This window comes from Clarias gariepinus, chromosome 11 (genome assembly GCF_024256425.1).
Source record: "Clarias gariepinus isolate MV-2021 ecotype Netherlands chromosome 11, CGAR_prim_01v2, whole genome shotgun sequence".
Taxonomy (NCBI): Eukaryota; Metazoa; Chordata; class Actinopteri; order Siluriformes; family Clariidae; genus Clarias; species Clarias gariepinus.
In genome coordinates, this window is record NC_071110.1 from 12,426,477 (window position 1) to 12,453,390 (window position 26,914).

Below are 26,914 nucleotides of genomic sequence, written 5' to 3' on the forward strand. Positions count from 1 at the left end.
ATTTCTTTGCCTATGGTTAAGTCAGAGTCAAATATTGTAAAAAGTCATGTAAAATCCTTTTTAAAAATGCTTTTTATTATATTAATTTTTTTATGAGTATGCTTACAAAATTACCCCAATTATTCTAGAATTTTATTTATTTTTTGAGAAATTCAAGACATTTGACGAACATTCCTGAATTTCTACATGTTGAAATACACAGGTATAATTGCAGGAAAAAAAACATTGCAATGTTTTTTGTAACAAGAAAGTATTATTGAGTTATTAAGGGTGATTCTTAATTATAATGGCTAAATTGCATATGATCTGCTGGGTGTATAAGGAAAATACAAGTTTAGCACTGGAGATGTTTTCTACTGCCACTGTTAGCACACATTGCTCTATGTTCAAATTCCACTGTTCGCTGTAAAAACCATGTTGAAATATATTATTCATCACAGAACATAGTTCTAAACTGAAAGTCTCCTAAAAAACAACAAACAGTGCATTTATTTATATTGGCATTCAGTATGCATTCACTTCTTTTTAATAAAAGCACATACAAACATAATCCTAATCCCATGGATCATTCATGTACAATGACAAGAGTTACAATCCTCTGTCAGATGGCTAGCTAGACTGGGGACAGTTGTCGCCTGGATTCAGAAGTGTTTGCGTCTTTCTATCTAAAGCCCTGTCCTGCAGGTGGAAAAAAAAAAAAATGCAGCACTCGAGAACAGGGAGATTTGAATTCAGTCTGACTTCTTTGCCAATCCCCTCACCAACAAGAGACACTTTGCCCTTTTTCAAACGTCAGCAAATATCAGTGCCCTCCTGCTGTTCATGTAACGACAGAAACGTTCACTGAATGGGCAGTTTGCAGTGCAGACGGCAGCCCGAGTTCAAAATAGCTGCAGTGGTTGGAGCGCCTGGTGTTTTATCAGTAGATTTGTGTTAGTTGGCTCAGCCCGGTCCGACTTTATTGCGACGTCCTTATTGTGGGCCGACACACACACACACCTCTTTTTATTGTTTTCGTGTCTATATGTTGTTCCTGATAAAAAAGACAAACAAAAAGTCTAGTTTGAAACTCAATTCAGCCCAAGGCCTGGGAGAGGCAGAGGTACAAGCCAGCCTGGCCTGCTCTGACAAGCAGAAACGAAGAAGGGAGAAAAGACAGATAATGACACTGATGGGGGAAAAAAGAGAAAACTATAGAAAACAAGCTGTTAGGTATTTTATCCCAACTCCCCTCCAGCATGCCACATTTTCCCTGTTTAATAAAAAGTGAAGATTTTAATCACATCTTAGTTGGTAGTTGGTAAGTTTAATGTATTTGTGGTGCAAATAGTAAGGTTACTCCTTTCACACATCTACTGTAATTTTTATTGACCTTAAATACCCCAATTTTTAAACCAATATCTTTCACTATCCTATGATAAAAGTGTCTTACTAAAGTATGAGTTTGCCCAACCCAAGATCACACACACACAAATACACACACACACACACACAAATACACACACACACACACACAAATACACACACACACACACACAAATACACACACACACACACACACAAATACACACACACACACACACACAAATACACACACACACACACACACAAATACACACACACACACACAAATACACACACACACACACACACACAAACACACACACACACACACAAATACACACACACACACACAAATACACACACACACACACAAATACACACACACACACACAAATACACACACACACACACAAAAACACACACACACACACAAATACACACACACACACACAAATACACACACACACACAAATACACACACACACACAAATACACACACACACACAAATACAAATACACACACACACACACACACACACACACAAATACACACACACAAATACACACACACAAATACACACACACAAATACACACACACAAATACACACACACAAATACACACACACAAATACACACACACAAATACACACACACACACACAAATACACACACACACACACAAATACACACACACACACAAAAACACACACACACACAAATACACACACACACACAAATACACACACACACACAAATACACACACACACAAATACACACACACACACACACACACAGACACAAATACACACACACACACACACACACAAATACACACACACACACACACACAAATACACACACACACACACACACACACACACACAGGAGGCAGTTACTACCTGGTTTGACTCCTTTGCACCACTGTGGCACTTTTGTGATAAGGACTTTAAATATAACCTCATGGGGAGAGAAGTGCGATGACGCTATTAATCTGTCGCAGCAGTGCATAGCACCTTGTAATGGATAGCAATTGTGGCCCCTTCCTCCAGCTAACAGTGGCAACCTCAACCACTTCGGATCGACACACACATCAGACTTGCCACAACCTTCACCCTGTTGCATTCTACATGCTTTTTATGTCACGGACTGCTCAATGCAACTCTTCCATATCTTTTAGTTTACTAACTGCAAACCAATACAGATAATCAAGGATTTCAAGCAAGGGTGCTATGGAGGCTAGATGAAAATTGTGCATGCAATTATTCACATCATACGCTCTTTCTTCAAGACACAACATTGCGTCAGTTTTTTCTTAGGCCAGCTAAGACTGTCAAACACACTCAGTTCTGCCACAGTGTTAACCTCTACAGCCAGCCTTGCTTTAATCATCTATTAGGTTGAGGGAATAGTAGGAGCAGCAGTAAAGAACGTGCAGAATTTTCTTTTTGGATTATGGTTTCTCTGTCCGAGGGGTCTGATGGTTCATCAAACTGTTAAACAGTGTAAGATTCCTTAGTCTGCAATGGAGAAACACTTTGCATGTAGTCGGCCGCCCAAATAACAAACACTCCCCTCCCAAAACACATACAAGTACCGCCTTAACAAGTCATTTACAACAACGCAGGTGTAAGCACACAAACACGTTCACTACCAAAAGTCTTTTTCTTTTTTTTTGCACACACACACATTAAAAATAAGCAGAAAAAGCTGCAATTATGACAGCAGTGCCGCTTCCTTCTTGAGAAACAAACACTCAATTCCCAGCTGCCATTTCTCATGCTTGTGGCAGAGATTAAGGCTAATTGGCTGGTTAATTGGGCCGATGGTGCAGGTGTTTAAGATCTGCATTTACACTACGGATTGCCAAGCACAAGCGCACAGGGGTCACTGGTTTCTACAGGGATACATCGGTGCAAAATACTAACCCCAAAATCTGGCACTATTTTAATCACAAGCATTTGGAATTAAAGCTGCATACACAAGTGAGAAAAATATACAAAGCCAAGAATTCAATGCAATAAAAATGTCTGCCCAAAGACACACACTGCTCTCAAACAGATGGCCTCCACACACATACCGTACACTTATGCCATAACATATGGTCAAGAAGTGACAGTGAACATACACAGGCACACTTAAACAGAGATTGAATCACAAACATATAGACACTTACTGGTCATTTTAATAGGAACACATGCATACCTGATTAATTATGCATTTATCTAACAAGTCGAACATGTGGCAGAGGCACCGTGTATCAAATCATGGAGATAAAGGTCAAGAGTTTCAGTTAAAATTTTACAATAAACTTCAGACTATGGTAAAAATGTGATCTCTGTATCTTTGACTGTGGCGTGGATGTTGGTATCAGATAGGTTGGCTTTAGTGTTTTAAAAGTGGCTCTCCAGGCAGAAACAATATGTTAATAAGTCAACAGTGACTCAAATACTGTAACGGCTCGTTTCAACCATGGTAAGCAGAAAAGCATCTCAGAATACACAACATGTGAAATCTTCAGGAGGCAGGCTGCCAATAATATTCCATTGCTCTCAGTCAATAACAAGAATTTGAAACAAAAAAAGGGCACAGGGCTCAAGTTATGCCTGGAAATTACTAGAGGGTACATTTTTGGATTTATTTTTGCTGCCAGAAGATTGGCTGAACAGATTAAAACATGTACAATTGTTCCTATTAAAGAAATTTAACCTAATATGACTTAGAAATAATGCAAAATCATTTTGAGAAATATGCTCTGTAGATCCATAGAAGTACTAGTCGTAGTGTTAACAGTGATATCCAACAACTTTTTCAATATCACAAAACCCATGTGTTGAGAAAGCACGATTTCTTTGAGAAAGCACGATTTCTTTGAGAAATGAAACATTTGAGGCAACAAAGTCAGCACGGTCTCTGAAACATTTCCATTGTTCCAGGTGTCAAACCAGGTGTCAGAGTAACAAACCAAATTTTGTAAGCCAGCATTGAGTTTTATAGGCAAGCATATGCCTGTAGTTTTTTATTTTAAACACTGTACCAATTGAGGCTCGTCAGCACTCAACACAGAACATCTTGATATGGTGTCAGAGGCTGGCGGAAACAGAGGGTAGACTTCAGCCAAGGGAATCAGTGCATCATAGAGTAACCCCAACAAGCAAAGTCAGCAAATCATGCACACACACATCGGCTCATTATCTGACTGCTTGTGGTCATCCTACATGAATAATAATGCTAAAACAACCAAGTAATACATACAATAAAAGGTGAAACGGTGCAATGAAATGGCCAAACCAACCATTTTAACAAAATGACAGTGGTGTGAAAATGGTTGCTAGGCTAGTATGTTTGACTGCATTCCAAACCACATAGTACTACTTGAAAAAAATATTACAGCACTGTAGATAATTATACCGGCTAAGAGGGGGGATGAATTGATCGGTCATCCTTGTTGCTTCTAGTTCTACAACTAATCTACCGCTTCAGAGATTTACCGTCCCTTTAAAGGGAAGGATTACTATAAATCTATACAAAACATTCCTGACTGATTTACCTTTATCCCGTACTGAAACTACTGTATCCTGATAAGTGGTGACCCTGCTCCAGTGTACATGGGTTACCAAATGGTTTGTTGAGTATGACTATGATCTAAATCATGCTATGGCCATCACAGTCACCACGAAGAAATCACTCTGGGACATTTCACAATAATTTTAGATAGCACTCTCCCACATCATGTTCAACACATCGATTCTACATGAATAATGTTATAACCATTGAGGGACAGTTCCACAGACTTGCAGAATCTATGCCAAGGCACACTGTTCTTACTAAAGACATTAGTTGTTGGGTTTTCTATGATTCCTGTACATAGTTTGACACTAAACACTGTTAATGTATAATGGAAGATAATGCTACTAAATCTTAAGAGATTACGAAGTAAGAGATGTGCTCTATATGCCATTTCTTAGCATCTCGATATCCGGTATCTATAATACAACACATGAGAGTGCTTCACTTGGTAAAAAAAAAAAAAATCAATATTAAATGTACCATGTGAGCAAATGCAGCTACTGAAAAAAAAAAAAAAAAAAAAACAACGTGGGTTTAGAGGAAATGATAGCTTTCAGATATCTCCATTCGTGTAGCTATCAAATTTTCTGACATGGTTATGGGCCTTAATCTTATAACCTGCATACAGAACCGATAGACACTTAAATTTAAACTCACAACTAGTAGAAATTCTAATGAATCAATAATGCAAGCGCTTGGTCAACCCAAAGTTTAAATCTTTCCCATCCCTATTAAACCAGCATCAAATGAACAATTCCTTATCAACTTAAAAAGCACTGGTGTTCTGTACACAAACAAGTCATTCATAGTTACCCCATAAAGTTCTCAATGACCCAAACCCAAGACCACAAACAGGGTGAGCTATTTTTCTTCTTCTTTTTAAATCCACCCCACAGAAGAGGTTAAACAAGTCTTGATACATTGTTTTTGGTTTTCTTTTTCTATAACTGCATTAAGATGCCTCACATAAAACTCCACTCCATTGCTCAAAATCAAAGTGAACATGGGAAGTGACTTTTCAGGAATATAAGCTCAGTTCGAGATGAAAAGCATGAAGGAATGCCAATTCCCCCTAAATCATTGTAACAGATATGTACAGTGCAGAATAAAGTCAGACAACTAGCAAGCGAGCTAGAGTCCTATAAACTGAATGTGCCTTCTATTGTCATTTTAGCAAAGTAAAATAAAACATTTGATAATATTCTCTCTGAAATGTTACATACCCTATATTAATTTCTTGTTCATAAAAATGCAATACACCCTCTCAGTTGTGTGCTTATCCTGAACATCAGCACAGCTGGGACTACCAATGGCCAGATCACAGGCGTGCCAATACTCAGTAAAACCACACTCTTGGTCATGCACTACTGCTTAAATATACTGCAGTCCGGGTAAAGTACAACTGCTGCTTAATTACATTGGGCCAGACACAGCACTTTAACACACCTGCCTGAACTCATCAGCTAATTACGAGGCTCTTCATGGGTTCATTCAGATGTGTTAGAGGAGGGAAAACATCACACTGCGCATTGCAATGGCCCCCAGGGCTGGTGTGCGACACCCCTGCTGTGGAGAAAACGGGAGGTACTGGAAAGCAGTGGAGAAAGTGACTTGGATAGGAATAGTGAGAATGTAATGATCTGAAAGGGGGTTAAACATGGCTTTAGGAACAGCTGAGGAGGAGCAGCAGCTCGTTAATCGGCCTTGGCTCCTAAAGAGTGTTGAGGATTGTGAGAACATGTCCTGACATGCTGGCATCTTTTAAAAAAGGGGGGGGAGGGGGTGGGAATGATGACTCTGCGCTTTCACCCGTTTTCTCTTTCTTTCTTTTTTTTTTTTTTTTTTTAAGCACATGGATTCCTGAGGGCCACATGACTTCACTTAAGCCTTGTTCACACTGTGTTCTAACATCCATCTCAGGTCATTTCATCACTGCGCACAGCACTAAATGCAGGTCTAAACAAGGTCAAATTCTTGTTTTGATCCAACCACTCAAGTAATTTGGGATGCGAGTAGCCACGTTGCATTTGTAAGGTGAATAGCGATTCATCCTGATGCATCTGTGGACTGAGAAGTTAAAGTGGCTACAGCATATTAGTTAATCTTTATATTCAAATGTGCATACCGACCACGCAGCCTGCCCTTTTATATGAGTGCTTCTTGCTGTTCTTAACACTCAATCATTACTCCATAAGTGCAGGCTAGGTGTAAGTGTTCTAACCCTTTAAAATCTAAATAGTATTTAGGCAAATTTTGATTTTGACATAAATCTCACTGTTAAAACAAAACCACTTGAGGTACTCGTCACTCTGTATCTCTCAAACTTACAATGTATTTGGTACAAATTAAACGCTCTTCCTTCAATACAGCTAGTTATGGTTAGCTATAAGGCTAGTTCATGGGTAAGAAAAGAGTTTAATTTTTATGAAATACACAAAAAAAATTTTTAAACTCGATTTAGCCAAGTAGAACTTTATGAGTACACAGCTTCATGAGTCTCAGCCAAACTTTTAAATGCATTTTTGCACTGAACAGGTGTTGTGGAATTTGACCATGGGATTGTCCTAGTGTTCCGAGTAACAAACTTTACAGTCGATGTGCAGAGCAGTGACCCAGACCTATGGTACCGTACTTACATGCATCTCAATATTGATTTAAGACGAAACCATCCATTTTAAAATTTGTCAGTTGATAGTTGATGGCCAGTCAGGGATAACTGCTCAACTGCAATATGCTCAATAGCAGACACTTAACAGACAGCAGATTGACACCGGTTAACAAGTGAATATGTAAGACTAAAAGAGACTAATGCAACATCTGCTGAAAAGGCAAACAGTTGGTGGATATCATGACCGTATGCATCAAAACAGCTAATAGCAAGTTTGACAAGTAATGTCAGGCAATCGAACCTCGGCAATGAAAGACGCATGTTGGCAGTTTATCTGCCGTTTCCAAGCGAGTCCTCAAATTTTATCCACTAGGCGATAGTCAAAGGACATTTTGTTGCAAGTATAAAATATGACATATGACTGTTAATATGACATGCTAGAACAGCCATAAAAAGACACCAAGGATGCAAATCATCAGAAAGGCTACAAATAAATTTCTCTTTTCATTTGTGTGAAAAGCACACAAAAAGTCATTAGATGAGCAAATACTGCATAAAACGAAATGAGAGTATAAGTAATGCTTTTATTGACTGATCTAAGCACTTGATTTAATAAGAAAACCCCATCCAATATAAATATTTTGAAATTTCTTTCTGTGCTGGTTTGTAATTTTGGTTTCGTTTTAAATTCGTGGCTTGGAAACTCTCGTACTGAAGAAATGCAATCACAAGCTGTCTTATGTCTGTAAAGACATACTCGAAAACCATGAACATATTAGTTGCGAACTGTTCGCCATCTCAGCTGTTCCCGTGCTATCCGAGGTGATCGATGCTCTGATATCAGGTCTAAACAAGACCATAATTAAGGAGACCACACAATTCGAACATAAGGGTAGGGGTAGCGCAGTGGTAAAGGCCTTAGACTACTGATCGAATGATCCGAGGTTTAAAAGCCAGCACCACCATGTTGCCACAATTGCTCAGATGTATAATAAAATAATTAATGTAAGTCGCTCTGGATACAGGTGTCTGGTAATCGCCATAAATGTTAATGTATTAAGACTAGAGTTAAGAACAGAGTGGGAGGCTAAGAAACGACTGAAAACTTCTAAGAACAAACTAAATATGAATGAGTCATTCTTGTGTGGAATAGAGCAAACAATACAACTGAAAACACCCAAAACCTGCCACAGTGTCAATTAAAGACAGTGACTTTTTACTTGTTGCTGCAGTAACCACCTCATTTTGCAGATAGCTACAGACATGCTTCCAATTAATTTGGTTTAGAGTGTGTATCATGCAGAAGAACGAGATCATTTTCTTTATTACATGCACTGTATTTATACATTTTGTTGTCAAAAAAGACAGAAACCAAAAGTGAAAGGGCAAAAATAGTGTGTGTAGGAGTGCAGCAGTGTTTTTTTTTGCTCCGTCACACTAGACACTGGCGTCAGCTGTTGCAAAAAACTGCCCTGTGGCAGCCAGAGGTTGGAGGTTTTTTGTGCTCGGTTGTCCATTTTAAACAAGCAGTCTGATGTGGAATACCATTAGGCCAATCTGCTGTCTTCTTACCACTGCAGAGCAGCTGCCCACAGACTTACTGAAACCATTACCACCTCTCCAAGTCAAATCTTGACCACCCTAGCAGAGGACGATATGAACAAGATAGAAGCCAATTAAAGAATTTCAACTTTCCATGAACATTGCAGGTTTAATAACAATGACACTGGTATCAATCCCACATGGCTATACAGTAGATCCCTAGTGCCAAAAGCTTGAAAACTTTCCCTTACTTTCCAGCCAAACGAGACTGATCTTCAACTCTGTTGGATGGTTCTGTTCAACAAGCAGGATACTACTACAAACCTCCTCCAATTCTTTCCGACCAAGGAAGTATGGAAAAAAAAGGAAATAGGAAGGCAGTGGGTAAACAATTCACTTTTAATTTAGAAACTCAAGGCAGCACTTTTTCAAAGTACCTGTATACAGAAGAACTAGCACTGTGTGCCTTGTAAAAAGACTTATTATAGAAAGTGCTGGCTTTGCTTATTTGTGCTAGTTAAACTAGGTCAATGTGCCACAATCAGGAGGGTGGGTGAAAGATTTTGCCCCAATTGTATTATGAGTGAGTAAAAGAAAAGGAAAAAAAAAAAACAATTTTACAATGTAAATCCGTGATTTATCCTGCTAAATACCTTTGCACAGCTTTAGTATGCCTTCCCAAATTCTATCAGCATGCTTTCATACTCGTGACTGGCATCGCTTTTTTCTACCACCACTTCAGACTCTCCACACCTTCTTCATCTCTTTAGCCATTCCTTATGTTTATAATGAGGGACTTTTGACACATTAATGCCTAAAATGTTCAGCTTTGTAATGACCTCCATAAAGGAGAGGGTCAAAAACATTTTATGCACTGATAAAAATAACCATACAAACTCAAGTATGCCTTAAATGCCCAGTCCTTTCCAGAAGCTAATCACATTATTTCTTTGGGGCTCTTAAGAAGTGAGAGATGTAAAGCTGTACAGTAACCTTTATCTGTTTCTGACCATTAAGACACTCTTTTTGGCACAAGATTCTCCCTTGTGAGTGATGTATTGTGCCAACACGTGGTGTGTATGCCGACATCTTTTTTTCCCCTAAACTCTCTTCAAATCAGGTCTGCATTCTATGGCTTCCACTGTCCACCCAAATCTGCCAGCCTTTCCATACCCAACCTCTCTCATAGACCGCAATACCTGGGGATCTAAAAGAACTACCATGTAGCCTGTCAGTTAGTTGGGCGAGTTCAGGCAGCGGTGAATGTCCAGAATTTGATACAAAGCATTATAGAGAAAGCAAAGGGAAAAGTCGATTTCTAGATTTTTCTCGAGATACAGAGAAACTCCCTTAAAGCTATCTTAAGCACAGTGACCTTAAAAGGCTACTTTTATATAGTGTCTTTCATATAAGGGAGGAAGGGAGAAAGCAAAGCTATTGAAAAATCTTTATACATACTGTCTTTTTGGAGTACAAACATCAAAAGGAAGTGAAGACAAAGAACAGCAGTAAGAATGGTCCAAGTTCTCTTTCTGCCATGACTGTTCCAAAGCAATTACAGGAAAAGAATAAAAATGTGAAGGTTAGGGAAAATGGAGGTGTGCATTAGAGGATAAGAGGAAGCAATTTAGGACAGAAATCTTTAGTTTTAGAAAAAGCTATAAAAACCTAAGAGATGTCAGGTTTAATAGATATAAAATGAAGATTTATCCCACCTGGTGGGTGCTCGATTGCCTTTCTCCTCTCACTTTCAAAGGCTCGTCAGAATCTAGTGCAGAATAATTTAACCCCCACAGAGAACCAAACCGACCAGGGTGGGAAACACCTTAACAATATTACAGTTTTAAATGTGATTAAACATGCACCTTCAGGTGGGACAGGAGTGGTGCAGACAATTTAATCAGGCAGGAACTGAAGCAAGGAAAAACTGTTATTTATGTCATCTTGGACCTGAATGTGACTGATGTTTTATATGCATGGTTAAATCTTACTTTCAAAGTGGTCACTTTAGCAAAAATGGCCTGTTCCGTCTTCTTATACTGCTGATCTTATGTGATAGAGCTTTTAATGCAGATAACCACCAGTCCTTGACACCCTCACCACCTTGGTGGCATAAACACTGCACTAAGATGGTTTAAGTCACCGTAAGGCCTTGTTTACACGAGCATTAAGTTTTTGGATAAACGAACGTGCTCTGAACGTCCTAGACGTTTATGTTGCATTTTGTAGTGGCGCTTGATTGACTTCTACACCGGCGTTCGTTTGTCTCTGTCTAACGTAAGCCTGCAGCCCAAATTGTAGTGTGTGTGTTAACCTGTGGGGGCACTGTGTCGGGAACTGGATATGAAAGCCTGCCGCTACTGGGTTCACTCTCTGACTGCACAACGTCGGATTAAAGGAAGTTTTTTTTGTGGTTTATGAAGAAATGCGAAAATTTCCGCGCAAGTTTTACAATAAAATGAACTAGAAGCGTTTTTTCTTATGTTCGTTGAGTTTTAAATGCCAAGAAAAAGCTGCATGCAACGGTTTTTTAATGTCGTATAAACGCGCAGCCGGACAAACGCACGTCACCAAAGCCCGTGTGAACACTCTCATTGACTCCTATGTGTAGAAACACTCGCCGCTTGATCCGCGCTGACCGGACACTAGGAACGCAAAAAAAAAACGCTTGATTTTACCGCCCGTGTGAACAAGGCCTAAGTCAGGTAATTACTGATATACCTCCAGGGTCTGCGCTCTCCTAGCCCACTCCTCTTCTTTTTGTACAACATTTTGTAGGAACGGTCACCAGACCTCACTGACCTCTATTCTCTTCGAAGAATGCCTATACTTGGCAAAATTCTTTGAAAAGTTATGATTAACACTATGTGCAGGACATTGGCTTGATTTAAAACAAAACTTTTTCTTTGTTCAGATGCATGAGCCATGCTGTCAGACAAGGTGATACGCACTCATAGAATTAAATATCATTCGTTTTGATGATTAAACAAATCAGACTCAACCTGCTTCTGATAGGGGAAGTGTTTGCTCAAACAGTTGAGGCTCTGGGTTACAGATTGCAAGGTCAAGGGTTCACCTGCTACTGTTGGCCCTTAACCCAATCTGCTCCAGTAGCACTGCACTATGGCTGATTCCTGTGCTCAGATCAAAGCTTCATAACTGGGGATGATGTACAAGAAAAGAATTCATCTGTGCTTTAAGGTATATGTGACAAATAATGGTATCATCATCCTCATTATCAACAACATAAAGCATTCCAAGCCACTACTGGTATATGCACAGGTTGTTAGTCATTGGCTCCTGATTGTCTGGTGAGGTTTTCGTTTGGTTTGGGTGAAATGAAACTTAACAGCCTTTTTTTTTTTTTTGGAATCTTCATAAAAAAGAAAAAAAAAGGGGAAAAAAAGAAAAAAGTACAAATCAACAGTATGGGTCAGCGCTCCCCAGGATCTGGGGAATGGCAAGTTAAACAAAACAACAGTGTTAAAATTTATTGTATAGTACATGGTTTATCAGTTTGAGAAATAAGTCAGGGCATGTCAAAATATGCACTGTGCTGAAGGTCACTGTAGCAGGAAGGCTGAAAATGATTATCTGTTTTGCATTCTTGCCACAGCAAAAAGTCACTGCAAGAAGACAGAAGGCAGCTGTAAACCCTCTGGCAAAGATGAATTTCTGACATTAAGCCTTTTTTACATATTAATTTTTTTATACTTTAAGCTCTTGCACTTCCTTCATCAAATTAATCTGACCACATTGTGACAGTAGAACTCATTTACACACTCTTGGTCTACTACTAATGAAGGCAACCTTGGAGTAACAATCGACGATGATCGTCACTATCTCAGTCTCTCTTTGAGTGCGTCTGTGTGTATATTTGTCGATCCTTATGTTTTGAAATGTGATGCCTTTTGATGTAAACCAGTATGAAATTACAGTTACTCATATATTAATTACGCCTTTCCCTGTGTATTATTGACCATCATTAACATATGTGTGTGTGTACATATACACATATGCGGTTGGAAAAAAATTCATGAATGTGGATCATTTAACACTTGAAGTTCCATGGTAAAAAAACAGCAAAAACCATAGCTATGCTTAATAGTGAAAGTAAAAGCATCCCCATATGCACACAATGTGATGAGAACTCACATGATTGGGACTAACCAGCTGTGTGGCTAATAGAAAACCACTTGCTAGTGAGACTAGCGAGACTAATCATAAAAAAAATAAAATAAAATGTTCGAATTTGTTAGGGAGCATAAAGGTTGGACTTTGAAGTGATGGAAAAGGTCATTTGGTCTGATGAGTCCAGCGTGACCCTATTCCAAAGCGACTGGTGCATCAGGGTGAGAAATGAATACATGGAGTGATGCCAATCATGCACAGTGCCAACTGTACACCCCTCTGGAGACAATGTTATGATTTGGGGTGCTTTAGTTGGTCAGATCTAGACTCAGCAACGTTATGTGGCAGTAAATGACACACAATGACAACCCGGCTCTGGCAGGAAACTTCTATAAGGAACCTATCTAATGACACTTGCTTTGCTTGCTTTGGAAGATTTTGCAGGAATATATCATTGCATTGTCGTTAAACAGATTCATCTCCCACACTAAACAGGCTTTTAAATTTTTTTTCTTCATGCGGGAAAGTTGTTGCAGTACAGTTACTAAAGAAGAGTCAATACACTTGGACACAATTTAAAAAAATGCTTTATGCGCGCAACCACCTCCACCCCCTGCCCGCCACACACACGTGGTCACAATGTTATTATAAACAGTACACTGCACACAGATGTTGACTATACAAGTGACGTACGTGCACTGAGCATAGGAGATGATTACCCATAAGCCCGCGGTGCACAAGAGAGAGAAGAACCATTGTGTGTGATGACATGGCGCTCACACTCTACTCGTATGTCAAGACCTTACTTGTTTATCAAGTTAAAATGTATTTAAAAAATTTGCTCCTCTGGCAAAATGCTTGCAGACCAAGTTACTTGCAATCCAAGGTTCCACTATATAATACACTGTATAATGATTTTTTTGGTGTTGCATAACTAATCAGCACCGAGTATTTGTGCACTAATAAGGTTGGTAGAACGAATCTTAGGGTGAGTCCTGCATGCAGAATAGTTTAGGCTCCTTATATTGTTGCAGTTAACCAGAATTGAGCTATTCATTGCAAAACTTTGCATTTGTGATTTTTTTTTAAACATCCTAGAGTTGATTTGAAGGTATCTGTGGCTCATCATGTTGATGAAATTTTCATAAGATTTCACTGTCTTAATGTGCATGCAGGGCATAACAAATACCTGAATACTGATTACACTATTTGCATACTGGTGCCTCAAACGGCTTGTCTGGTATTCAAATATCTTCCACAAGTTCTTATGGGTCTAAAGGCTATAAAAATAAATAGTGTGTGGTATATACGTTATTGGATATTGTTGGAAAACCTGTCACTACCTTTTAAACACTAGTCTAAAATAACAAGATAACCAACAAGGTCAGTCCTGACAGAACTGCTCAACAATAGGGAAGCAATGACCAAGTAATGAATGTCTTGAAATCACTGACAGGCCCAAGGGAGATGCTTTCAGAGTTTTGAGAACACCGGATACAGCAGAAATTTTATTCAAACACTTGCTGGCAAACATAACAGGCTGTATGGAGTCACCGAGAGATCATTGCCACCCCTTCCCCTGTGAACTCCAGGACTATAATACTTGCTCATTTTCTCCGTCAAAAAGGCTCAAGTCACAATCCAATTTTATATCTATATTTATGTCTCACTTTTGCTAGTCTGATTCAAAGGCCCTTCATATTCAAACTGCTGAGGGAAACTTTATAATTCCCCCAGAGCTATAAATATGTCCTGACTGCAGCAGTAGTAAGGAATAAGACACCAAAAACTGCTTGAAAATGGATCTGCCTTCTTGACAGTGTTATAGAAAAGTTCAGAATTATATACACCAACAAGCTCTTTTTTTTGTTACTATTATTTTCTTTGGAGATTCTGGTACTACCGGAAATTAAAAAGGACAGCATTTATGACAGCCTTTAAAAAAAGAAAAGAAAATCGACCATCAACTCGATTAAAAAGAAAAATGACGAGAGTGAAAGATTCATTATAAATTCCTAGTAAAAAAAAAAAAAGGCAAGGTGTTTTGTCGATCCCTTGCTGCTCCCGCCCCTTTTTTATCCTGAGACCATAGCATATGCATCCAACGGGTCCCGAGGGAGAAGCAGAATAGGACAAGGCTCTCGGATTTCTTCCCGCTATCCTGCTCATTAATCAGACCGAGGGAACCTGTGCGTGGGCTTCTGTTCGCCTTTGCCATCAGGGCGGTTTCCAGCAGTCCATCATTCATAAGGCTGCGGACGCCAAAAAACGAACACAGACTAATTTCAATGCTGCGTTTCCAACCCCGGAAAGTAAATGTGCGGTGGGCAGTGGCTGTAATTGAGATAGTTCCCTATTCATATAAACATTGCATGTTATCTGATCAAATGGTTATAGCCAAAGGCGCTAGCACGGGGAGAAATGAGCGCTCAGATCTAAATAGTTCTGCCCAAGCACAAACAAACAAAGAACTGCTCAAATGAAAACACTAACACACACACACACACCCCGCATAGAGCAACGACGTCTGGCTGTATTGTGCGGGGACACGGTGGTAAAACATACACCACAAAAGAACTGAACCTGACTGTGGTGACAACGCTACCATTCATCAACCACAGCATGTCTGTCTGACAGCACCTCCCACTGTGTGTATGTGTGTATGTGTGTGTGTAATTCAGTGAGCGAAGGAACACTGAATATTTATTCATTTGCATGCAACTGCATAAAACGATGTGCGAATCTGGTTTGGACGATAAGGCATTCTTTCTATGCAGACTTGTGTACATGAGTGACAAACACCGGAAAATAGGAGAATAGATTATAAAGCCAGACCGACGTCCTAATGCACCGCATGGGACTACAAATTGTAGTTGGGGATGATGAAAAGAACATTGCACATAATACAAACTAAGATAAAAGTTAGTGCTGTGTGTGCGCCACAAGTCTAACTAAATCAGTATTATTGTTAACACTGATTAAGCATTTATAAGAAATGCACACCACATTTTTTCCTCCCCAGCACTTTAATAACTAGAAGTTAGTTATTACTAAAAAAAAAAAAACTAGCTTCCATCATCCTCCATAAGCGGAGCACTACATCAGCATGGGGGAAATATTCACAATTTAATTTGATTTCAATTCAAAGTGCCACCATGAGATTATAAAACCATTCTTTATGCACCTTTTTAATTTCTTTTTATAGCCCCTATTATGATTTTTTTCCACACACATAATAGCTTGATTACTTAAAAAAAAAAAAAACTTTATATTTCCATTAGGATTTTCAGCATAGCATGTTTCCCTGCTTAATTTAAAAAATATATATATTCATGTATTTAAAGAAAATATATTTTCTTTCGGCTGCTCTCCATGTTTCTATTTTATTTTTCATGTTTAAAGTAAAAAATTATTCATAAACCTATTAAAAAGTCTAATTATGACAGTTTACGCAAGAAGAATGATTGAAGAGAGAAAACAATGCATCTAATAATTGATTAATGTTTTTGAAAACCTGTCTCGTCATGCTGTTTACAGTTTGATGTCAATATTACATGAGTGATGAATTATCTGCAGGAAAAGGGAATGAACTGATTTTTAAAATCGCAACATTTAAAGACACATTTAGGGTTTCCATCATGCAGTAATGGCTTGGAATAAATGTTGGGTGTGGTATAGTTTTAGAAAATGCTGAGATCATTTTATTAGCTGGACTAATGTCACTATACGAGCGAGTGTTTTTGTAAAATTGTATTGTCCGATTAACATGTCTTTTGAAAATAATTCATGTGGTTTAGCTTTTTAATATCTTATAAGCTCATAAGCTTTATCCTTACATATGGCTAAGCAAAGAATTCACTAATGTTAACCCACAGGGAAGGACTTTTTTTTTTTTTTAGCTAGATGACTGGACAAGTAAAAGATCCACCAAAATAACATCTAACCCTATGTTTATTTGCCTAAACTGAAACATGTTGGGTAAGATAACTGCAGTAAACTGCACAACTTGATAAAAAAAAATATACATCACAAATGATTATTTTGACACGTACTGCGATTGTGATTTAAACTGCGATATTTAACTATTAATTGTGCCATTTTGTACTCAAATGTATTTATCTAGGCTAACAGCAAATAATGGCACGAATGATCTCATTACGAGATGTTTGCCAATATTTATTCATTACCTCAAAATGATTTAAAATCATAAGCAAATATTTAAATTACTGACAAGCTCTACATAAATTCCCAATTATTTTTATATTACCCGTAATAAATTGCAGCTTTTTGCAGTTAATTAATTGCACAGGACCATAGTGTGATTTTGATTATTGAAATGATTAATTGTGGTTAGCACTGTCGCCTTTTGCATGTTCTCCCTGTGCTTTGTGGGTTTCCTCAGGGTACTCTGGTTTTCTCCCACAGTCCAAAGTCTGTAATAAACTTGTGTTTATTATCCTGTCTTATCAAGATTTTTAAGCATGTTTGCAAGCAAGTTGTAATTTGCTGTTCTGTTTCTACATTAACTGAACAGTTATTATTTGTTTGATCAGTGTTTATTTTCTGTCAATATAGTTAACCATGATGTGACTGTGCATCCTGCTACATTTAGACTACTTTGTTCTGAACACAATTTTAATCAAATAGATACAATTATTTAGCACGTGTGCCATACTGCACAGATTTGTTTGTTTGGTGCAGGGTACATACTGTAATACTTTCAACAAAAGGAAGTAGGAAAGAAAATAACTGAGTGTAATGTTTAAGGTGTGAACTTGGGTAATCATAAAAAGCATTCAGGGAATATAAATAGACATATGTCGCCTTGCTTCCTGCTTTTATTATTTTACACAAATAATGTTAGATTCTAGCTTTTTGTTCGGTATTGAAATCAAAGCATATGGAAAAACAGAGCTTTTTATAGAGCAAATTATCAGCTTTCACACAACCACAAGGCTAAAAAGCTTGCGTACATAAAAGTGAAACCTTTCACTTTTTCAGTCCAAAGAGCAAGCAACCAGGTGTTTTGCTGAATGCAGATATGGCTTCTGTCCACTTCTGGAAAGGCTGCTATGTCCTCCAGCTCTGTGAGGGGAGAGGTCAGTTTCCACTCATCTCAAGACCGAGGTCCATTCACGAGCCCAAAGAAAACAGCCCTAAGCGCTCTGCACTCTAATCAACCACTTCCAACCAGTATCTCTCCTCCGCTCTGCTTCCTACACCATTTAAGTCATGTGGGTAAGAAGCTCTGCATGCTTTTACACAAAAGAGACACCAAAAAAGAGAAAGCAAAAAGTAATCTAAAGGTTTAAATAAGAGAGAGAGACAGACAGACAGACAGACAGACAGACAGAGAGGGAGGGAGACAGAGAGGGAGGGAGGGAGACAATGAGCCATTAACATTTAAAGCTCAGTTTAACTTAAATAAACATTTTGTCCAAGAGAGTTCATGAACCAACAATCTGCAATTAGGCCAAGTCAGTTATATTCTGAATTAACACACTGTCTAATCCAAGTGAACCTGCTACAGTTACTAAAACTGTGTGGTCTGGAACGAACATAAGTGTCCATGACTTTATTGCTACTACTGCAGCAGAACAGATGCTGGTGTAAAATTTTATGCATTTTCGTAATAATATAATAATGTCCATTAGTAAGTGGACATTGACTTCTGCTGCCACTAGAAAGAAGCTAATTGTACAAATAGATAATGTACAGAGGATAATGTACAGACTCTCAATTTAGATCTAAGCGTCACACGCATACACACACTATAATAATACACAGACATACATACATATATTTGTGTGTGTGTGTGTGTGTGTGTGTGTGTGTGTGTGTGTGTGTGTGGTGTCTTCGTGTTAAATAGGAAAAATAGTTGTTACTCATATATTCATCCAATATATATTAGTGGCTAATATAGGTGAGTTTTACAATAAATCATTATGCATAAATCAGCAATAAAATTTAAACCTAAAATATTAAACCAATTATTGTGTAGGTTCCCCCTTTGATGCCAGAGCAGCTATATACATATATGCGCCAGACCTTACTGCACAGCCACTCAGAGGTCTTGTGGAGTCATGCCCCAAGGGGTCCAGAGCTGCTCCGGCCACCCATATATACTTTATAACTCACAACCCTTTTTCCTATTCCTAACTGTTAGGGATCTCAACAATTCTTGAAATGTATTTTTTGTTTTTAGTAGTACTAAGTGCAATGAATTGCCATTTGAGTGAAATGATTGATTTGGCAATATAAAAACCTTAGCTTCTTTTGTAGTATATTTCAGGTCACAGGCCTGCTATAGATAGAGATTTTTCCCATAAAAATAAGAACAGTTTATTTGGATATTAAGTTAAAATGATTTGAAATGCTCACTTTGGCATACATCCTGCTGTTGCAATTGGCAGTCACATCAATCATGCCAAGAAATCCTGATCTACCAGCAGGCAGACACAATCATGCTACCAGTGTTTCACACTGACTTAAGTGATATTCTTCAGTTCATTGGCAATTCCTTTCTACTTTGGATCATTCTAGGTAGTTAAGAAACTACGGAGCATACAAGTCTCCAATTACTTTGGACTTCCTGAAATAGGTGTACGAAAGATTTAAATGTAATCACCCTTAATTTAAAGGTAAGAAATAAAAGTCACCTTTAAACTGAAGGGTAATTACATTTTATACGATTTTCCCAGCTCTGAAAAAACAGTACAATAAGTGTACAATTACTTACAGTCTGCACACTATGTTATGCCCTCACATTATAAAGCTCTTAGGTAAATGTCACAGATGGCTATAATTACACAATGATATGTACTTTATGCCAATTACACAAAACATTGAAGAGTTTGACTTTTACAAGACACAACAATGGATCAAAAAAAGTTAAAAATCTGTATAGTATTGTGTACCTGGAGAAGAAGGTATAATATCCAGTCAGGTTATATAAAACAAATGTCTGGTGAAAGTTACCATTCCAGAAGCCATAGAAAATCATCTAGGGGTCCTAAAGGTGAAACATCCCCCAGCCACTCACATGCAAACACAAAGTCCTCCCCTAAGTTGATGTTCACTGAGTGAACACAGTCTAGGTTATGTACATACAAGGGCACTGGGACGGCTTCGGTCGGCAGGAACTGAGGAATGTGGGCAAAAGTCAAGGGGAATGGGTTGACTAGAAGCTCTCCGCTCCAAACAGTTTGTCAGAAGAACAGACACTTAAAAGTCAAAACGTATGGGGGCGGTGCTGGGAGACAACGTTATTGTTCAATTGAAACCCGTCATAGAACATTCACTGCAATAAACTGACAGTTTACAGTTAGGTCTACGGGTTTTTGAACATGGATGCAGTATTGAATTTTTGTCTCTGTACACCTCCCCAGTGCATTTGAAATGATGAAATTAAGATGTAACTTAAAAGTGTAGACTTTTCGCTTTAAGGCAACGGGTTTAACAAAAACATTGCATTAACCGTTTCGGAATTGCAGCATTTTTTTTTTCCACAGTCCCTCCATTATCACCGCCTCAAACATAAGGGGAGTTTAAGTTGAAAGTCTATACTTCAATCACATTCTAACTGCTTCATTTCAAATCCACTGTGGTGGTGTACAGCGGCAAAAAATATGAAAATTGTGTCTGTTCATTGAATACTGATGGACCTGATTGTAGTTATATACTGGACTTTGAATGTAACAGGAGATTTCAGTTTTACTTAAACCTCATTTAAACTCTTGTAACGTATCTTCAGTTTGTTGTTCCATATTATGATGTAAAATTATACAAAAATACATAGTACAATATTCAATGTAGATACAAACTGCATTATGCAACTTCTGAATGAGCAATCTGATTGGGAGAGAATTCTGGGATGTCTAACAATATGTATTATCCTGCATCACAGGTGTTTAGTTAATTACACTAACTGTCGGTCGCCAGCATGGATGAAAGTAGGTCCTCATATTGAGGATTGAGCAGGTGCGTTTAGAAACTCTCATTCAAACCTTGCCAAGAAAGCACTTTCAGCAAGAAAACTAATAACATTATATCATCTAAAAACAAAACTTTATCTCTTTAAAAAACTAAGTCGTTCCAAAATGCTTCTGAACCATCGTGTTCTTCTATTCATGACTACAGCAGAAGTTGAATCCTAATAAGAAACGTGCAAGATATACAGAACTGTCCACAACCTACAACTTAGCTGTTATTTGCACAAGAACAGTTTTCTATCTTTGCTGCTACTTCAATACATAGTGTTCACTGTTTCGTTCATAATTTCATGGACAATTTATATGTACTACCTTCACTCATTATCACAGTAGTGTATTGCATTGTGTCATGCAGGTGCTCGTTTGCACATTTGCACGTGCATTTTATGTTTTTGTTTTTTTGTCTTTTGTATAGTTCTTAGATAGTTTTGTTAATTTATGGTGTTAAATTGTTGTTTTAGCTAGTCAGCTAATTAATTAGCGCCTTGGTCCTGGAGGAATGTTTTCGTTTTTGTTTATGACAATAAAAGCCTACTTCCTTAAATTATAAAAATTCTGCTGTTTTCAGCTACAAAGTTAAGGACCCCCAAAAAAAACCTTGCTACAAAAGAAACAAGTTTTATTTATCGCAAACCAGCCAACAAGAAAAATCAGACCGGTTAACCTATTCATTTGAAAATAGTTTAACAGTATCTAGTTAAGCTATTTTATTGACCAAGTAATACTGCAAGCTGTTTTTAACATATCAAACCAAACTATAGTGCAGATTCTATTAAGAGGGAAATAATGTGTTTATTTAGCTAATTAAAAAAAAATCTATTGAACCCAAGAGGAAAAGAAATGTCGATCTTAGTATGATCGACATCTAACTGCTCCACACTGTGGCCTGTTTCCAATCCACCTCCCCAATCTTCCAAGCCTGTTCAGAATGAAGAATAATTCAAGCACCATTTAGTGCCTAATAAGTGTAATTACCGCTATTTATTCTGCAGTCAAAGGTTTATGCTAGAGCTTTAAAGGCTTGTACGTTGACTCTACATTTTATATGCAAATATATGAGCTTAATGCGAATAACATGATTAGGACTGAAGGGAGGGAAAAGCGTGTGACAATATTCAACAATCATGGGTTAAGATGCACTGTGGAAAACAGATTTGTTTCTGTGCCACACAGTCAGAGCTGCCAAAACGTATTCTAAATCAGTGAGACGAGAAAAAAAATAATCCTTTTTCCTGTTGCAGCTGTCAAAAAAATATTTAAATAAATAAAATGAACATGTATATGCATTTCAAACATGTCTGATCACACAGACACAGCAGAGGAAAAAAATCTGCAGGTTTAACTTCATTAGATGCGCCTCAGTCAGAGGCCTATAGATTATGTCTAATTAAGTAGATTAACATGACTTTAAACCCCCCACGCGGAAAAAATTATCCATCATCCTGCTAAAGATTTTGATCCGACTGCATTGTACCAACGTGTATGAATAAATATATACAAGTTCTCGCTTTCTTGTCAGTTAAATCCTAAAGATTTGTGCACAAATGTGCATAATATACAACTATTACAGACCATGGTGAAGCCCAGAAGATAAGATACAGTATAAGAACATTAGCATTAGTGACTGAAAACGTGGCCCTTTGAAGAAATGGGTCACTGCTTAAATGTTTTGTCTGTAAAGCTGGTTTAATACAAAATTTATCTTTTGTATTGTTTTAGAACAGTAACCTTTACCACTGTACAGAAGTTTTCATGTCACCAAGTATGGTCATGTTTAGCATGTCATGTATTATTATGGCTAGTGTTAATGTCTCAGATCAAGGTGAAATGCTGAAAGATTGTTATACCATCACATTTAGTATGATGTTAACATTAGGCTCTGTGATTTATTTTCCTTTAAAGAAAAAAACAAAAAAAAAAAACGATTTTGCATGTTGGAATGTGTGGTTCAGGGTGGTTTAAGTACATGTATATACAAACAGTACAACTATTGTTTGGAAGTGTACAGGTGACAGCCAGGATGCTAAGAATAAGCAATACTATTAAGCAAAGGTGATATTTCAATGTGTAAACACAGGCAAGTGAATGGACTCGCACTGTGTGCAGATCTGTAATTACTCTAAATTTAATGGGCGGTGATAAACGACGCACCTTGCTTCTCGGAGCTTCCGTCTCATGGCATTTCTTCTTTGCCGAAACACAGGCAGCTTAATTCTTTTTGTCTTGGTAAGTGACAACGCTCTTTCTTCACAGGTTTTGCAGGCGGTTTCGGCTTATCCTGTTTGCAAAAGCAGGCGAGATTCCTATAGGGTTTGCTAAGGCGGGTGTTAACAGCAGAACGGCTTCAACCACCGCCTTTAGCACAACAGCACAGTGCCTGCTGACATCATGGTGAACCGAGCGCATGTTGACTGTTTTGAAACCGGTTTGTCCTGTTGGCCGACATAGTAACTGCCAGAAACACACAATCCAACATGAAAAAGTAGACATCTAGGGAGGTTTATGTCTATGATTAACGCTTTTCTGACAGGCAGAATCGGAAAAAAACACTAAAGTGCAGAAAAACAAACTTGATTAAAAGTGGATTCATGGCGAGTAGGAAGGGACAGAAAAAGAGAGAGAGAGACACTAATCATTTGCACTTTTATGAATCAGGGCTTTTTCAATTTGTCAGATCAGTGAATAGACTGCAAATATCACAGTCGTAGTCACTTGAGAGCATTAGGAAAGCTTTTCTATGACAAAGTGTCAGGCTTACAACCTCTGTTTAGGTCATAGTACTTATTGAGCAAACAGGATTAAAAACCTCTCACACAGGTTGTGGAATATCAATATACTATGGACAAGACCGACCTGTAGACGAAAAGGAAGTGCTGTTCATCGGTAACAATAACAACAGGAACACAGCATGTGTCATAAATTTAACAATCTGAATCTAGCAGGGAAGTTGAAGTGCTTCTGTTTTGAGGCAAAGGTGATGTTTTTCATAGTACTGTGAAGTCCAGTAGTGGAAAGACTCATGCTTTCATTGCTTTTGGTGGTAGACTACTGGCACCAGCAGAGAACCTTGTAGTCTGTCACACTATCGTTCGCTTCCTCCGTCTCTCTCAGCCCGATTTTTTTTTTTTTACTTTCCTCTAAAGCGCAGTAAAAACCTGTCATGCCAATCTGCAAGGTTACTCTGCTTTATTTACTAGTTTGTGTCAAGTAACTACAGAATCAGGCAAACAGACCCAGACCTTGTAAAAGCTCCAAACCCGACAGGAACAACAGAGCAGAAGTGGCAAATCATGGTGAAAATAGCTGTACACAGCTGCACAGTCAAGGTAGCCAGGATAGGACACAAACTGGGAGCCATTTCTTTAAAGCCGAGCAAGTACCACTGGGACACAAGCTTTCCAGCAAACAAAAGTTTCAAAGGTCCAGACCCAAAAGCAGAGGATTTATGCCTGGGTTTGTTACACTGATTGAAGAAAAAAAGCCCTAACAAATCCAGGACATGATGTTTATTTCCTGCTGTCCAGCCCTAATCCCGGGACAGCTAACCGCCTTCGGAATAACTACAGGCCCAGTGAGGACAAAACTGTCCACTTTGACCTCTGCAGTTTCAATCCAGGATCAAGGCCCACACTATGGAAGACGACAGGAAGTATGGCAGATTTGACTCTGTGTGTGTGTGTGTGTGTGTGTGTGTGTGTGTGTGTGTGTGTGTGTTCGTGAGAGAGAGAGAGAGAGTTTATATTACTAAATGTCAGCACATCACTGGGTCACAAAAAGGCTAGTCACAAATCACTGTGTGAAGGAAACGACATGAAGACAACATGGCTCCCAAACTCCTGTACTGCAACTCCTCAGACATGGCCCTGTTTTGTCAACACAAACAGCAGGCAAGTTGCAGCATCAAACTGACAGCATGGAAAACAAAACCAATCAGAAGCATGAACACTCAAAAGACACTACCAGACAGTCAGCATTCCAGCACTGACATGTTTCATGTGGGTTTTTTTTCTAACTTGATAAATTGCCTCCATTCCTTGCCCTGACACAAAACTGTAATTAGGTAAGACTGGTACACAGTATATGCCAAACTTTACTTTAATTCCTCCACTTGACTTAATCTTGACCCATAACACACACACACACACACACACAGTACATCTTAGATCAGTTTTTTTTTTTTTTTTGGTTAAAAAAAAAAAGTCTCCTAATATTAGGAGACCAAACAGTAGGCTTAGGAAGACAAATAAACAAAAAATGTACAGAGAACATTAGGTCACCAGGTGCTTAATATTAACACGACTGATTTCAAAGTCTGTGGACAAGATAGATGAAAAAGATTATTCATGGACTTGAAATTTGAATGCACTGCAGGTAGTTCATGCATTTTTTCCCAGAGGAATGTCTGTAAATGTTTGTTTTTATAGTTTAAACCCTTGATAGCGCAAATTCAAAAAATCTTCCTCTGACTTAAAACTTTTGGTTATTCTTAGAACTATATTTCAATAAAAATCAAGCTTTTCCTCCAACAATTAAACAAAAGCACCTGTTTGTGTTCGTAATAGCCTAAGCAAGAAAATAACCAAAGTAATTCTTGGTATTTACAATTTACACCAACCAGGCATAACATTATGACCACACACCTAATATTGGGTGGGTCCCCATTTGGACACCAAAATAGCCCTGACCGTCAAGTCATGGACTCCACTAGGCTTCGGAAGGTATGCTGTGGTATCTGGTACCAAGCCGTCAGTAACTGATCCTATAAGTAGCAGATCCCAGAAGACCTATAAGTTGTGATGTGAGGCCTCCGTGGATCGGACTTGCATCCCAAATATGTTTGATTTTATTTGAGATCTGCAGAATTTGGGGGCCAAATCAACACCTCCAACTTTTGAGGAACACTTACTGTTGTGTTCCTCAAATCATTCTTAAACCATTTTGCAGTATTGCAGGATGCATTATCCTACTGAGGTCACTGCCTTCAGGAAATACTTTTTGCATAAAGAGATATATGTGACCAACAACAATGTTTAAGTAGGTGGCACATGTCAAAGCAACTTCCATGTGAATGGCAGGACCCAAAGTTCTCCAGCAGAACTTTGCCCAAAGCATCACACTGCCTCTGCTGGCTTCCTTCTTCCCATAGTGCGTCCTGGCAACATCTCTTTCCCAGGTAAGTCAACTATACGCACCCAATCATCCACATGATGTAAAAGATGTGGTTAATGTGATTCATCTGACCAGGCCGCTGGTTCGTGGGCAAGTTCTGATGTTTACTTGCACATTGTAATAACATTTGTCAATGGACACGGGTCAGCATGGCTGTGACAGACACAACAAATGGCAACGCACTGTGTATTATGACAACCTTCTTTTGGAACCAGCAATTCGATATGCAGTAGCTCTTCTATTGGATATGAATACATGGGCCAGCCTTCACTCCAGGTGCATTAATGAGACTTGGCCGTCTATACCCCGTCTTTGGTACCCCGATTTTCCTACCTTTAATGACTTTCGGTATTTCCTGGCCACTGCAGACCAGTAACATGTAACAAGAGCTGCAGTTTTGGAGTTGCTCTGACTTGGTTGTCTATCCCTCACAATTTGGCCCTTTTCAAAGTTGTTGAAATCCTTACACTTGCCCATTTTTTCTGCTTTCAACACAATAACTTCAGGAACAAAATGCACACTTGCTGCCAAATACGTCTCACTCATTTCCACCTGCCACT

The 26,914-nt window shown here is 38.5% G+C and overlaps 1 protein-coding gene across 2 annotated transcripts in view; it reads right to left on the minus strand.

Moving 5' to 3' along the window:
* The window catches only part of arhgap35a (Rho GTPase activating protein 35a), a 72,476-nt gene that overhangs the window by 35,575 nt on the left and 9,987 nt on the right, over positions 1 to 26,914 (minus strand). The window contains exon 1 of one of the 2 annotated variants that reach the window (XM_053507229.1): positions 23,337 to 23,528. The exons of the other annotated variant lie outside the window; for it this stretch is intronic. The gene's annotated coding sequence lies outside the window, so the exon portion shown is untranslated. Of the gene's footprint in view, positions 1 to 23,336; positions 23,529 to 26,914 lie in introns of those variants that run through there. 2 annotated transcript variants of the gene reach the window in all.